The 17,142-nt window shown below is 33.6% G+C and overlaps 1 protein-coding gene and 1 long non-coding RNA gene across 6 annotated transcripts in view; one reads left to right on the top strand and one right to left on the bottom strand.

Annotated features, from left to right (window-relative positions):
* LOC135321060 (uncharacterized) overlaps positions 1–11,002 on the bottom strand; it is a 36,318-nt gene extending 25,316 nt beyond the window's left edge. For all 3 annotated transcript variants that reach the window (XR_010380483.1, XR_010380487.1, XR_010380491.1), the window contains exon 1: positions 10,634–11,002. This is a non-coding gene — a long non-coding RNA (uncharacterized LOC135321060). The remainder of the gene's footprint in view (positions 1–10,633) is intronic.
* Positions 1–17,142, top strand: part of BANK1 (B cell scaffold protein with ankyrin repeats 1) — a 384,383-nt gene that overhangs the window by 74,255 nt on the left and 292,986 nt on the right. The window lies entirely within an intron of this gene.

Raw genomic sequence — 17,142 nt, 5'->3', positions numbered from 1 at the left:
AATCTGAAATTCACTGTATCGTTTAGTGATTAAAAAGAAAACACTTAAGGAATCTAGGAAAAAATGGTATATTACATACAGAAACACAAATAAAATAGTGACCATAGATTTCACCTCAGAAATGCAAGCCAGAAGCATGCTATCATTCAAGCCTTGAAAGAAACTGTCAACCCATAATTCTTTTTCCTACAGTTTCTTACAAAGCTTAGTAGTTTTACTGTATGATCTGTCAATCATGATGCTCGATATTTACCCAATTGATTTGGACATTTATATCTACATAAAATCCTGCTCACCAATGCTTACAGTCTCTTTATTCATAAGCACCAAAACCTAGAAGTAGCCAAGATGTACTTTAACAGATAAAAGGATAAACAAACTGTGGTACATACATACAATGGAATATTATTCAGTGATAAAAGAAATGAGTTATCAAACTGTGACAAGCCATGAAGGAACCTTAAATGCATATTATTAAGTGAAAAAAAAACAATCTGAAAAGCTGCATACAGAATTATTGCAACTATGTGATATTCTGGAAAAGGCAGAACTATAAAGATGGTAAAAAGATCACTGGTTGCTAGATATTTTATAAGTAGTGTAGGGTAGACTAAGGATGAATAGATAAAGAAGCAGAAAGGATTGTTAGGATGGGGAAAATGTTCTGTCACTATAATGGTGGATACAAAACACTATGTATTTGCTAAAGCCCATAGGAGTGTATGATGCAGAAAAGTGACCCTTAATGTAAATTACGTACTTCAGCAGTAATAGTATATCAATATTGGCTTATTAGTTGTAATAAATGTTCCACACTAATGCAAGCTCTTAGGATTTGGGAAAACTATATATATTATGGGGGAGTATATGGGAATTCTATGGACAATATGCTTTTACTTTAAATACATTTTAAAAATAAGTGGAAATGATATTTTTAAGTTCACTGCACTAGAATGGGGAAGGTAAGGATAATTAACGTCCCTTAAATTTTAATAAAACTTTTCCATAAATCCATCAGAGTTTGATTTCTTATGTATACTTTGATTATAGATCCAAGATCTGTGAAAACCATTTATCTGTTAAAGGTTTCTATTAGAGAAAGTTTTGGTAATTTATGCTTTTCAAAAAAACCAAAAAAAACAAAAAAACAAAAGAAGACAACAACACAAAATAAGAAACTTCTACCCTTTCAAATATTCCAAACAGAAAATGAAAAGCAAGCTTTAAAAGAGTTTCTAATCTGATAGGGAAATAAGAAAAACTGAAAAGTAGTCTCAGACTTAAAGTACTAGCTGGATGAAAACTCAAAGGCCAGCACATGAAGCTTCAATCTTCAAGTCTGGAACACAAGGGCACTCTAGCTGTCAGAAAGTGTGATGATTTCTATAGATACAGGTGTAGACTTTGGAGAAAATTACCCAGTATTCCATCATCCTTTTGATTAAATTGAGTTCTATTTATTTTCATAAATAATAATAAGAAATTAAAAAATATAAATACTAAAAAATAAGTAATAGCTAACATGTATAGTTACTTGAAACAGGTACTCATGCTAATTGATTTAAATGCATGGTTGCCTTATCTCATTTTATTCCTGAAGTTTTATAAAATACCCACTCTATGGTTATGCCCAGTTTGTGGATGAGAAATGGAACTTTCAAGAGGTTCTATACGTGTTTAAGAAAACACATTTATAAAAGTAGTAGAAATGTCATTCAAGACTGGGAAGGCTGAGCCCAAAGCCACTGTCCCTAAATGACAGCTCATTGCTACCACTCCTTATGGCAAATGATCAGGCTTGCTCACTTGAGAGGAGAGGCTGTAATAGAGAATGAGTCCTGGCATTAGGGAAAACAGATGTTGTAAAATTTTAACTTCCAAAGAGTAAAGCCATATTGTATATATCAAAAATTTAATATGGGAACAAACACAATAAACACACATTAATTGTTTTGGGAAATTGTGTTCAGCATTGCTTTGGGTTTTCCTTTTTAATGTTCTCAACCCAGTGTTTCCTATAAATTGTCATTGAGTAAAAGTTTTAACCGATACTTCTAGATGAAGTCCTGTCTCCAAAAGTATATAACGAATTAACTTTATCAGATTACTAAAATATAATACAGCGTTGAATTTTCAAGTTGACATATATGCAAATGAAGCACACTGTATTTCAGGTCTATTTCAATTGTCTTTGTTCTGGCTCTATAATCTTCCATTATCCATAATTTTATGGTATATTATGATAGTTCATAACACAAAGGGTCCCAAAGTTATCAACTTAGTGAGTGATCCTCTTTGTCACTTATGAAGATTTAATGTATTTATATGCTTTCCTCCAGACTGATAATGAAAAGTAGAATAATAACTATTGAGAATAAACTCTTAATAAATAAGCCACTTGGTAACTTTCTGTGCAAGTTGAATTTTAAATTTTTTTTTGCAGTGCTTAACAAATAATTAGATTTTTTTAGATACATCAAAACCTTGATTGCCAAGAAGGATTATTGGACAAACTTAGATATTATTCACTTTGTAAAGAAGATCCTATCTGTTTTTTAATTACAAAAAAAAAATAAAAATTTCAATAAACTTCTCAATTCAGATGTAATGAAGTACTTCATTTAAAAAAACTTTTAATTTAAAAAATGGTGTATTTCATACAAATTACTTTTCCCTCAACTTTCGCTGCTTCTAATTATGCTGAAAAGGAAATTTTCTATTCCTCATACCAGAGTTGTCTTTTAAGGTTCAGTCAGATAACATTTTCAGGTAGCTTTGACAGCAAATAAGATGTATAAAAAACTGATAATCAAGGTGTCAGTAAAACTAGGGAAATATAATCTGTATAATTTTAGTCATTTGGAAACTGTTAGATTTCTGAATTGTTAAAAATCCAAGCTTCAACTTCCTCTCTCTTCTTTGCTGGTCTCTGTCCAGGAACAGATAAATGAGGGGAAACCCAAATACATTTTTTTTTCAAAATTTTATTTTTCTTACATTTCATTGTCTTTTCCAGCCATGTGTCACCACTTATGTGTCTTTTTCTGTAAACTCTGGGTGATTTAACTCCTCAGAGAAAGTACATTAGCTTCACTAAGGTCTTATCATTGTGTATTTTTTGTCTACCCAGACTTGGTGCTTTTGTTCTGATTCCTGGTGGCCTCAGCCTGGATTTAGTCTTCTTTTTGAGTCCTACTTCCTGTCTGTCTGTCTACAGCTTGACTTCCTCTTTGCTGCCCCCTCACCTGTTGGGTCCTCATAGTTACTGACTATATGGATGCTTCTGTGCATCCATGTTGCATCTGTGTTTGCCCAGATTCTGGACCTTTGCTTCTGTTTGGGCCATTAAGCTTTTGGCTCTTTTCTGATGGTTTCCTTTCTGGGATGCTCCCCTTGCCATTACTCATGGACTCACTGCCTGTCTCTTTGCTCTTACAAATTACATTCCTAGGAGAAATCCTAGAAAAAGCTTAATGGGAAAAGGAATGTTGAAAGTAAGAGTTATCACAGATAAAGCAACTGTCTAGTTTTGATCCGTAAAGCTGTTTGTGACTTTGGATGAAAATGATGCCAGTTGAAATTGTAGTCATTTCCACCCCAGCTGGAAGCACCAGATTCCTGAAAATATCCCATGCTAGCAAAACATGTAGTTAGGAAATATAAGAATTTATGGAGAAAAATCAACAGTACGGGATTAGGCATCATATTTGAAAGATTTTAGAGTATTGAAATAAGAATATTCATGAAAAGATAACATGCTAAATCAAATAATGTTGGTGACTTTTATATGTACATAAAATATATATAATTTATATATATATTATATATATATATCAGATGGCAAAAATGCAAAATTAATTTCCATTTATCATCTGTTGTTTTCTAGAAAATGTAAAGGTCTATTCTCCTAAAGTCTACATATACTTTTCATAAAATTTTTCTGTTCATAAGTTTTTTTTCTAAGATATTAGAAGATTCCTTTTTTTTCCCTATGTCTTTTTTCCAAATATTCAGTGCTTGTACCAGCTCTGATCTTCAAGAGTGGGCACTTAAAGTGCCTTTATCAATAGTCTTAAGCCAATTTTACTATTTCTTATTATGAATTTATCCTCCAATTCAACAGTACAGTTCCCACCTTAATTCTGTGATAATAGCCTCAAATAATATCCTAGTAGATGGACTGACTTTCTACCTTTTTCCCCTTCTGCATGATTCTGGACTGTAATAACCTGCTTCTAGACTATTATTTTCAAGATGTGGTCTTATCTTGCTTTCTCCAGATACTCCCTGAGCCTCCTCTCTGCTGTCATATGTCCCATTTGACACTGCTTCCATGACTGCTGAGATAGTCACACATCATCTCCACCAAGACTCCGTGACCTCCTTCCTTCCTCATTATTATCTCTTTCTCTGTTGCAACTCCTTTCCCAACAATAGCTGAAGGGCACACCAATGTCTTCAGATCACCCTGGATTCAGCCTGCAGCCATGAGAGAACACAGGCTCCACCCAGCAGGAAGATAAGATGAAAAATTAGTCACCATCTCAGTTTTCCAACATGCACAAAATTCTCAGACAGGAGCTGAGTCTGGCTTTCACCATGTTTCAGTGATGTGGAAGTGGGGATGAAAAAGAGGATGAATTCAGCTTTTATTTAGGAGGTTTATTTGACGGAACTTGGTGATTTTTCAGTGAGGGAAAGGGAGAAGTTGAAGATGACTCAGGGTTCTGGTTTGGGGAACTGGGCGGATACTGGCTCACCATTTTTCATCTGGACTGTTGCAATGACTTCCTAATTAGTCTTGCCCTTGTCTAACCTTATATTTATTATCTTTCTAAATCACATATTTTGTTATGTCTCCTCCCTGCATTGAAATCTTCCATGACTTCATATTAAACTGCAGGATAAAGTCTAAAATTTTTATAATAGCTGAGTTCCCCACAATCCAATATTCAGCTCAGTGTCCTGTCACACATGCATCATCCTACTCTGATCAGTCATCTCCTAAGTGCACACTTTCACATCTCTCTGCCTTTGAACAGGGCATTGTGTCTGTCTGGAATGTTCTTACCACTATCACTGCCTAAAAAAGTCCTGATCATCTTTCAAGGTCAAATTGAAGTACCACCTGCTTCGTAGAAGTGGAGTCTTCTCTGCAATCTAGTATCACAATGTGTAGAACTGTATTATCGGTCTTTTGATACTGCATCACAATTATTTCCTTACATATTTCCACCATTAAAATGCAGTGTAATTCATGTGAGACGTTTCTAATCTTATTGTAAGATGGAGATTATGGACAGCTTTTACTGACTACTTTTATGGGTTCAAAATTCTCAAAAATTAAGTAATATATAATTTTATGTGCTTAATGTAACAATAAACATTTATAGAATCATTTATTGTCACATGTATTTTGGATGTTGCTGTTTGCTAAAGGACATAAGAATAGAGGCACTGATGGTGGGGGGTTGGGTATTCTCTGGACATTTCAAAGAGAAGCCACCATGCTGGAGGAGCACCTACTCTGTCTTGTGTGGCTGGATTCTGAGAAGTAATAGGGTTAATTTGCACCTGCACAGTGTGAAGTAAAGGTGAGTTGAAGCAAAAATTCATGTCCAAGAAAGACAGGTAAATAGTTAAGAAAAATGAAAGTCAGAGTTTGCAAATGAGATGAGAGAATTAGAGGAAGTGGCTTTAAATGTGTAAAAACATGAGTTTGTGCTAGGAGAGATATCCCTGAAACTTCTGGGAGAGGAAGCCATTTATAGAATGTCTGTGGCCCTGCTTATGGACGGAAGGGAGTGGGCTGCTTAACTGGTCCCATAGTTCATAGCAGGTCAAGGGTGACGCTTCTCTGGGTCTTTTTGCAGGCAGTAGGCTTCATTTCTTTTTTCTTTCCTTTTTCAGCTTTTTTTTTTTTTTTTTTTTTTTTTTTTTTTGGTGGGGGAAGGAGGTAATTAGGTTTACCTATTTTTTATTTCTTATTTTTAAATTTTTATTTATTATTTCTCTTTAATACTGTACTGAGGATTGAACCCGGGAACTCATGCATGCTAAGCATGCTCTCTACCACTGAGCTAGACAGTCCCCTCCCAGGCTTCATTTCTCGTGGCTATAAGTGCTATGACTATGATTTTCAGTCAGTTTCACACGTGTATACATAGAAATACAGAGGGAGAGAGGGACAGAGAGATTGATTTAGTACAAGGAATTAGCTCATGCAGTTATGGGAGCTGGCAAGTCTGGAATGTGTAGGTCAGACCAGCAGGCTGGAAGCTCTCCAGCAGGAGTCTTGAGACAGAGTTTCTTCTTCTCTGGGAAACCTCAGTTTTTGCCTGTGAAACCTGTCACCTAATTGGATGTGACCCACTCACATCCTTGAGGGTAATTTCTTTTACTTAGAGTCAACTAATTGTAGATGTCAACCTCATCTATGGAACACCTTCACAACAACACATGTATTGGTGTTTAATTAAACAAGTGGGTGCCATAGCCTACCTAGTTCACACATAAAACTATCACAGTTCACCCCTTGTCTATTTGGTGCATATACACATATCCTTAAACCAATAAATCTCCAGTTAAAGAGAGTAACAAAGTCATACTCCAGCCTAACACGGTAACTATCCTGCATACAACCAAATACACGTTTTCCCCAGAAGAGGATATAAAGTCCTTCGGTGATGTCCCTTCTCAACATCTTAGAACTTAATACTATGATGTAAAATTTATTATTAAGACATGTTATATGATAAGGGGACAAGGGAGGAAATAAAACAGCCTGATTTTTTTTCTATCAATACTAGGTAAGATCTTTGACTCATGTAAATCTGACTTAGCAATCCAATACTTTGTGTGAGCCCAAATATTAATCTTAATCTGTGGCCAGACATGTTATTTCTTTTCCTCATTAATTAGGTAAACAAGTTAGACATAAGGCTCTACTGTCACGTTTTTCTTTCCAGTGGAGTTTGTATACCTTATATTAAAAAGGAAATTGCAGTCGATTAAAATGTGCAACAATAAATAGTTAAGTCTGGCTCCAGAATTTAAGCAGAGCCCAGCCTCAGGAGATGTGAAGAATCAGACAGTAACAACTGAGGATATAACTGTGGACAAGGTAGAACTTCACAACACCAAATCTACCAAGAGGTTGAGGATAGAGAGCTCTTCAGAGCTCATACAAAAAAAGAAAAGGCATGTGAGTCTAGGAGGCAAATTCAATCTTGTTAGTATCACAACTGGGCTTCTGAAAGACTGACTGTTATTGGTTGTGTTTATTTTCCTTTGGCAATCCCTTGGAGTTTATAGAGCTACTTAAAATATTCCAGAATATTTCAGAGGTGCCGAAGATGAGTTTATTCACACTTAAACTGGAGATGTGTAGGGACTCCAGCTAATGGGACAGCAAAACTCACAGTGAGAACACTATTCAGAAATATAATCAAATTAGGTTACTCTACTAGTGAGCACACAGTAGACACATTTGGTTGAGATTTATTGCGGGAATGTTATCAGAAAGAGTGAGTTGAACATTACCAGAAAAAGTGAGTTCTCAGGCCAGTTTTTAAAGAGGTATGTGTATTACTAAAGGGGAAGGGAATATTCAAGGGCCTTGAGGCATCATGAATGTGATGAAAGTCCACTTCATTGCCTCTAAGATGTAATCCCCACTGTTAAGACACATTGTAGCCTAGATACCATGATGTATTTTTCAATGTAGAGCTGAATTTTATTTTTTAATTAATAATACATGGCAGCAGTGTCTGGGAGCTAATCTATTATTTACATTATCTCTTTCCAAGAGTCATTCATGCATTATATACAGACAAAAAATTCCTTTTATTTTATCTGAAGTTAGTTTCCAATGGAAAATATATTTCAATGGAAAATATGTTATATACCCTGCAAGGGAAAATAGGTATGCTGAAATTCACAATTCTCCCTGATAAATGCACACCCTGCAGATGGTTGACAGCAATTAAATGGCCAAGACTGAACTTTCACAAAGGCTTTTATTTAATGTTAAAGATTTTTATTTAAAGATAAGAGGCTGTTCCATGTGTCAGTTGAGAGCGAGAAACAATAATTAAATTGAGGAAGAATGAAAACCGATTTTTTAAAAATTTATAACCCTACTTTATTTGTGTACTTTTCCAGTGAAAATTAATATGATTATCCAAAGACTGAGCACTTGTAAAAAATGTTTTAACAAGACGTTCTATAAAAGCCCAATTCCAATTGTGTTTACTAGCACTTAAAATGTGAAATACCTCACCCAATTTTGTCAATACACAAAGAAAGCATCTGCCAGGCTCTTCAATAACTCATAACTTTCTTTTGAACACCCATGTAGCACTATTATTAACTTTTTTTCTTATCAAATCTTCTCAGTAACAATAGAAGTTAAATTAAATTTGGAACAAACATAAAGCTGAAAACTGCAGTAAAACAGTGGGGAAAGTATGCTGAGAGAGCAAGAAGAACTTAACAGGTACTGATCTTTGTGTGTCTGAAACTACCACATTCATTCAACATTTATTGAGCCCTACTATGGGCAAGTTACTATTCCAGGTACTCAGGATACATCCTTGTACAAAACAACATCAACCTCTGTCAGAGCTTTCATTCTCTTTCCATAGAGTTGAAATTTTTAAGAACAACAAGAAAAACAAGAAGAAATTCAAGAAACCTTTAGTCCTAATATGCATAGTAGGACAATGTTGAGTGTTTTTTGTAATCTTTGTAATTACTTTTTGAAAGCTTCCTGAACCGAGGCTTTTTAGAAAGTGTTATATAGTAAACATTTTGCATTTCCCTACGAAATTAAGAGGGAGCCTTATTTTGATTGAGACATTTCCAATGAGTAAGCTCTTCTTTTAACATTGTCTCTACAACACCAAATGTCAAATCCAAAATGGAAGCATTGAACCAGTCATTCAGACATTTCTTAGATTAAAATCAAACACAAGAGCAATAGTTTCCTTAATTATTTTAAGTCATAGTGGAACAGCTGGTAAATGACTATTTGGGTTGTCGAAGAAGCCCTAAATGACATTAAAGAAAATAAAGATTGCTTTGCACAAGTATATTTCCTTTTTTATTTATTTTTCCATATGATCAGAGAATGAGTCAGCCCTCTGATGTTTCATAGGGAAAAAATGTCTTTTTAAAAAATACCATTATGTTTAAAATTTGTGCCATTTCTTTCTTTGAGCAGATCTTAATCTGTATCTAAATTATTCAATCAAAATAACATTTACCTTTAATTGCTGAAGTAATCTGTGCTCAAATCAGAAAATTTGGAAAATACTGAAAAGCAGAGAAGAGAAAATTCTCAATGCCTTTCATAAGCACTGTTAGGAGTTTAGCTGTGTGTCCTTGTTTTTCCATCACACTTTTTGTCATATAGCATATATAACTTCATATTTATTATGTAGCATGCATAGTTTCAAACTAGCTTGTTTTTCCTCTTTCTTTAGCAGTCATAAACATCTTCCTATGTCAGTAAATATTCATCTGTTTGTAGCATTTAGATTTTTTCAGAAGTATAAAAATTCATTGAAATGTGTAAAAATAGTATAGATACTTCGGTTTATTTTCTTAGGGTAAATTACTGAAATTGGGAGTTGTGGATGAATGGTATGCTCAGTGTAAAATAGAGGTTCTGTGTGTGTGTGTGAGCGTGTGTTCACATACATGTGTGTTTTCCCATGTTTTTTCCCAGAAAACCATCCATTGACCCTCCACCCCGACCCCCCAGGTCTATGACCCTCCATTGTCTTTCTATACCTCCACAACTTATGGCAAGGTTTTTCCTACTCACTTCATTTAACATTATCCTGCCTTCCCTCTCACAGAGAAAACAGAAACCATTGGGAAAACTCCCTCAGTTTCACTCCCTTACCTGCAAAGTTATTTATTTGCCTATTATTCTTACTTTTCCTCCTTGCTCAGAAGCAATTTCTCTATTCCTTCGGTGAGTGATCTTTCCTTATATTCTGAATCCTATCACCATAGTATCAGATCTGAGGCCATGTGCCAACATTTACCAAGGAATTTGCTCATTTTATCTACCTGATTGTATTTCTTGGCAAAAAGATTTTTTTATAATGTTTTATTGTTATGTAAATATTGATACAATCTCTAATGATATTCCTTGTTTATTCTTGAAATTACTAATTTATGTTCTCTATTTTTTTTTCATCCCTTATGCTAAGAATTTATCAATTTTACTAGTTTTTTTTTTTAATTGAAGTATAGTCAGTTTACAATGTTGTGTCAGTTTCTGGTGTACAGCATAATGTTTCAGTCCTACAAACACACATATATATATTCCTTTTCATGTTATTTTTCAGTAAAGGTTACTGCAAGAAATTAAATATAGTTCACTGTGCTCTATAGTATAAACTTATTGTTTATCTATTTTATATATAGTAGTTAGTATCTGCAAATCTTGAACTCCCAATTTATCTCTTCCCACTCCCTTCACCCTCTGGTAACCATAAGTTTGTTTTCTATGTCTCTGAGTCTGTTTCTGTTTTGTAAATAAGTTCATTTGTCTTTTTTTTTTTTAGATTCCACATATAAGTGATATCATATGGTATTTTTCTTTCTCTTTCTGGCTTACCTTTACTTACTTCCATCCATGATGCTGCAAATGGCATTATTTCATTCTTCTTATGGCTGAGCAGTATTCCATTGTATAAACATACCACCACTTCTTTATCCATTCATCTGTCAATGGACATTTAAGTTGTTTCCATGTCTTGGCTATTGTAAATAGCACTGCTATGAACACTGGGGTGCATGTATCTTTTTGAATTAAAGTTCCCTCTGGATACATGCCCACAAGTGGGATTGCTGGATCATATAGTAAGTCTATTTTCAGTTTTTTAAGGAATCTCCATACTGTTTTCATAACGGCTGCACCAAACTACATTCTTACCAACAATGTAGGAGGATTTGCTTTTCTCCACAGCCTCTCCAGCATTTATCATTTGTGGACTTCTTAATAATGGCCATTCTGACTGGTGTGAGGTGATACCTCATTATAGTTTTGATTTGCATTTCTCTGATAATTTGTGATGTTGAGCACTAGTATTTTGAAAGAACTAATGTTTGGTTTGGTAAGTTTTCCTTTCATAATTTTGGTGTTTGCTTTAATATATTTATGTTCTTATCATTTCCTATTTTCTATATTCTTTAATTTGCTGTCCTTGGTTCTTGAAATAGATGCTTGAATTACTACATTTCAGCTTTTGTAATTTCTAATTTCTAATATATACTTTTAAGACTATAAATTTTCCCCTAAGCAAATCTAAATTTTTATTTCTCATTTTTTTGCATCCCACCTTTTTAAAATTAATTTTTAAAAATATTCTACTTCCTCTTCTTCCTCTCTGGTTTACAGTTAATTATGTTACATAGCTTTCACTATTTTACTAGTAAATGCTTTCAACAAGGGGTCAGCAGACTATGACCCATGGCCCAAATTAACACAAATCCCTGATTCATCATAATCTATCTTAAATTAGTATTACCACACCATGACCAAGGTAATAACATTTTAATCCTATTTATCTTCTCTTGTTTTTTGACTGAAAATGTCTTTTTTTTTTGCCTTTATTTTGAATTATATTTTTACTGATTATATTTTTCTGAATTGACAAAAATGCATCTAAAAGATGATATTTCATTACCATCAGGCTTCCATATTTTCTGTTATATAATTAGTTGTTGAACTATAGCTGTTGTTTTGAAAGTGATGTGTTCCCCCCCAACAACCCCAGCTTCTTTTCTGTTTTGTTTCAAGCAGTTTTCCTATGATGTAGCTCTGAGTAATTTTCTCTTGTTATTCATGATTGGCTTTACAGAAGTTGTTGAATTTGTGGTTGATATCTTTTGTTTGTTTTGGAAATTCTCAATCATCATTATCACCTCAAATATTACATCTTTGATTTCATTTTTGTCATTTCCTGGGACTCTAATGACTTTTAGGAGGTTTTATCACTGTGTCCTCTCCACCCGTTTTTTTTCCTGTGTGTATTTCAATTTTCTGTAAATCTATCTATTTCCCATTTTCTGAAACTTTAATCTGCAGTTAAATCTATTTATTTAATTATTAATTTCAGATAATTTTTCAGTTTTAGGATTTAGTATTTTTGAGCTTTAAGATTTTTAAAAATCTATTTTATATAGATTCCATTATTCTGAGAAAAAATTTTATTTACCTTTTTAAACATATTAATTACAGGTACTTTAAAGTTCAAGTCTATAACTTAAAAAGCTAGATTAACCATGCATGTTTTCCTATTGCTGTATGTGTTTTTGTGTGTGTGTGTGTGTGTGTGTGTGTGTGTGTGTGTGTGTGTGTGTGTGTCTTCTCTTGGTTTTGGACATTTGTTTCTATTTTTGATAAGACTTATAGTTTATTAAATATTAGACATTACTTATGAAAAATTGTGTAGGTTCTGACTGATAGTATCTTCCAATAGGTAGAATTTAATATGTCTTTTAGTAGTCCGAGTGAGGTCAGCTTACTTTGAACTAGTCAAGGCTAGTCTACTTACAATTTGCATTTATCTAAAGGCAATAGCTTTTCTGGATTCTCAGTGTAATGCCTGAGGTGCTTTTCATGGCTTCTTTTCTTTGGCAGACCCTGAACTCTAATTTTTGTCTCCTCAGCATTTGAAGACCATAAGAATTCCTGCTTAATTATTTTGCCACTTGGCATCCATATTTTGCTTGGTTTCTGAACATAACAGCTCTGTGCATTCACAGTTTAGGAATTTGCAATGTATCTAGAAAAAACTGTGATCTGTCTGTTGGATTCATTTTTCTGTGACTTGTTTTTTTTTGTGAAATTTTAGCCTTGTTAATCTTGAACTTTGAATTCTGTTTCCCAAGCCCAGTGCAACTACTGCAATTTCTTGCTTGTTCTGCACCTATACTGTATGGGAAAAACAAGCAATTCCCCAAAGGGGCATGTGGCATCTTATATAGAGATAACTGCTCTCCTGCATTTCCATTCTCCTGAGGATTTGGTTCCTCATGTCCAGATTGTTTGGTTCTCCAATGTCTTAAAAAAAAAAAAAACAGCTTTAAAGACATTTATTTAGAATTGCATTTGTAATTAGTTGGTGGGGTTGAGGAAGGGTTTAGTCTGATCCAGCTACCGTGACATGGCCAGAGTTGTTATTCTGACCTCAGTCGTTTTTACTTTAATTTTAACGTCATCACTTCTGCTTTTTTGAGGTTTATTTTCTTGTTCTTATTCATTTCCTTGAAAGCTCTCTTCATCTATTTGCATTCTTTCTTGTATATTTTTAAGGCTGTGCATTTTCTTCAGAGCTTCACTTTACCTATATTCCACAGATTGTGGTTTCTGGTTTGTACCACTTCTCTCTACCTCCCCACCCACCCTACCTTCCTGAATGTTTTGGAACTTCCCATTTTGGATTTCTTATTTAAGCCAAGATTATGTAAGAAAAAGTACATTGTTTCAAAGTCTCTAGGTACTAGGGTGTTTTTGATTTCTGGTTTTGTTAGTAATTCCCAATTTTATTATATCTCAGCTAATGAATATATTATTTACTTTTTGAAATTTGTTGAGGCTTTTTTCATTCTAAGATATGAATTTTAAATGGTCTTTTCACGCCACTTGCAAAAGAAGTGTATTCTCTGTTTTCAAGTTACTAACCACCCCCCTCCCCCATCTCTCTCTCTCTCTCTGTTTCTCTGTCTCTCTCATTGACTGTTTTCTGGCCTGAATTCAGTAATGTTATGATCCTTATTTTCATTTTGTTCACACTTGTAGTTTGCCCAATATTTTATTTTTTATTTTTCCAAATCAGATTTTTTTCATTGCTCCTTGTATATAACTCACAATTTTATTTTTCATTGTGTTCCAATATTTTACTTTAAATAAGTTAGGCCATTTACTTTTATTGATATTTTAGAGAAATTTAAGTTTAATTTGGCATATTATATTATGCAATGCCTTATGTTTATATAACTTTGCTTTTTAAAAATTCTTCAGTCTATAGTGATTTGTATTGTTTCTTCTGAAAAAATATTTTTTATTGTATTTATATGTTTACATATTATTTTTATGCACTACATATTTAGATTGCATTACCATTGTATTATTAACAATGATAACATTTCCATACCCTCCCTTCTCAACCCTCTCCCAATACAACAGATTGAATTTATTATATTATTTCTGGCTTTGGTTACCTTTTTATTCTTACATTTACATTTTTGGAATCAACATTAGGTGATATTATTTGACTTCCAGGTACTATAAATTAGGAAGTAATTGCAAGTATACACAGACACACACACTTCCAGCATGTAGTGTCATTGCTGCTGCTCTGACTATTTCTGCTTTTTACTCATCATGTATACACGTGCCAAGAACATGTTACTCCTTGACTATGGGCTTTTTCTGATCTGTTGGCAAATGCTGGCTACCAGAAGTGAGTGCTTTTATTTTGAAAAATATTTATTTATTGAATTTATATTACAGGACAGTTTCACTGTGTATGACATTCTTAGGTCAAAATTAAATATACAACATCTTTATCTTGTGTTTAAGATTGCTGAGGAAAAATGTGAAGGCAGCCTGATGTGTCTGCCTCCTGTTTTACATGTATTAAATGTAAAGAAATGTAAAGAAATGTTAAAGGAATATTTTCTATCACTGAAGTTTAGAAACTTTATTACAATATATCTAGGTTTGATTATTCTCAGATATGGTATGCCATTTCAGCATATAGTTCCAATACTTCTTTGGTATCTGGGCATTTTTCTTCGACAAAATCCTTAAATATTTATTTGTTCATTTACTTTGGGACTTCATTTGTGCCTGTATTGAATATTTTTATTCTGGCTTTCCTAGCTAAATATTTCCTTCTGTATTTTAACTCTTCATTTCCATTCTTTTCAGTTTTACTTATTTCTGTTCTCTCTGTACCTTACATATTTTTGGTAGGTTTAATTTTTTTTTTATGTTGCTTCCAATTTTACTTTTATTTCAATTATAATTGTTTTTTTCCCTTTTACTTCTTTCCTTAGCATAGATAACCTATGTGTTATCTTTTCCTTATAACTTAATACCTCTTTTCTGAGATCTTATATCCATGTTTTATATTCCTAATAAATAGGGAAAATTACTATATTAAGATACTGGAATATTAGTGCCAAGATATTTGTTTTCCATTTTCATTGATTCTTGGCAATATTTTTCTGATAAGTTTTCATTATCTGTTTTGCTTTATTCTTTTCCTCCTTCTTTACTCATTATTTTTGGATGTATGCATCCTTATATGAGATAATTTTTCTTGTTCAGATATTTGAGGAATTTCACCTAGGAAGGGACCTGTGATTTGATGCAGATTAATGATTATTTTACATATGATACAAAATTAATATTTATTTTTCCCAATCGAATAGATAGGAGATATTTTGGCAGATATTTTTATAATGCAGAAGTCTTACATGCCCCTTCTCCTATTTAGCATGTAGACTTTCTAATTTATTCTCAGTGGGACTTTCTAACTAATTCTTTGTTTGGCCCTATATTCTCTGCTTTTCAAACATATTCATGTCTGGGAAATATTTGTTGCCAACCTTTGCTCCGATGTCCAACAGTTGCAAACAAGAGTACTTTGCATTCAGTGTGCTCCTTTTACCTTAAAAATGTCTTATGGATTTTTGGTGACTAACTGCCATAAATACCCTATCTCTACTTTTTTTTTCTCCAAGGCTTATTTGTAGTTTTGGGTTTTGCTGACACATAATTTATTTGAAGCTAGGGTTTACCTGTTCCGTATTTCCTTTGATGCATTGGTTGATGTCCAATTGGAGAAGGGGAAACTATTAAACTTTTCATCATCACCTTCAAATTGGATGTCTGATCTACATTTTAGCCTTTGATTTTAAGAGCATAGAGGAAGCATAGAAAACTCCTGGTCCAAGCATCTCATTTGGCAGAAGGTGAAATTCAGGCTAAAGTAAAATGTTATTGCCAAGGCCAATACCAAACCTATTATAAATAGCAAAATAAAAATCCATCCCAGATCTCTTAATTGTCAATCCAATGCCATTTAAGTTACACAAAGTATTTTCATTCATTCCATTTCAAAACTTCTAGTAAAACATATCTCAAAGCAAGTGACTTGTTAGCAAGTTAGGATAAATATTTGCAAAAATTAGAAATATGGAAGAATTCTCTCAATAAGCAAGAGATAACTTTCATCTAATATTTCTACCAGAATAAAAAAAGACATTTTGATATAGGTCCAAATTAAACACTAGAGTAATTTTAGGGATTAGTGGTGTTAGGTTTTGGAAATGATGGTGGGATTATTTTGCTTTTGAGCACAGTGGGGGTTGGTGCACAGAAAATGTCTGATTCTGTCCTGCCTGCTGTATCACTCAGTCTCAGGAGTTATCTGAGAGATAGGGCACTTAATTTTTAGCTGAGACTTCAGATTTATTTTGAACATCAGGTGACTGTGTTCTCCCTAAACCCAAATTTCAGTTTATTCATTCCAGATGTCTACATTTGTGCTAGATGCAGTCCTATGCACTGAGTAGAGAGTGATGAAAAAACAAAAGATGAAATCTCTGCCTTAGAGCTAATGTGTGGGAGAGAGACAGTCATCATATTCATAGGTAGATAGATTGATAGGTAGCTAATTGATTATTGCCACAAAAAAATGAAATGAAGTAGTGAGTGTATGTCCCTCCTGTTACTTAGAGGTGGACTCATGTTTGAAGAACTCTGGAAGCTCTAAGGGAATAGGTTTAAGGATTGTAGAAGTGCATGCTCACCACCTGTATACAATTTCAGGTTGAAGGTAGGTGATATTTTAGCACTTAATGGTCTACCTTATTAGCATAACATGAACTTCATCTTGCCCCATGGGTATTTTTATTTTACTGTATTTCATAATGTATTTCTGTGCCATTGGGTCTGGTTGAGGTACCAGTTCAATTAGACTTCCCATGAGCTAGTTCAGAGAGTGACAGGGGTGGGAATAATAATATAACAGGAAAAAGGAACCTTTTGTAGTGACATTTGAATTGAAATGTAATTGATGAGAAAATGAAGGCTTGCAAATACTTCAG

Source organism: Camelus dromedarius, chromosome 1, assembly GCF_036321535.1.
Source record: "Camelus dromedarius isolate mCamDro1 chromosome 1, mCamDro1.pat, whole genome shotgun sequence".
Classification (NCBI taxonomy): domain Eukaryota; kingdom Metazoa; phylum Chordata; class Mammalia; order Artiodactyla; family Camelidae; genus Camelus; species Camelus dromedarius.
The sequence above is the reverse complement of the archived record's forward strand: the minus strand, read 5'-3'. Positions and strand labels throughout refer to the sequence as shown.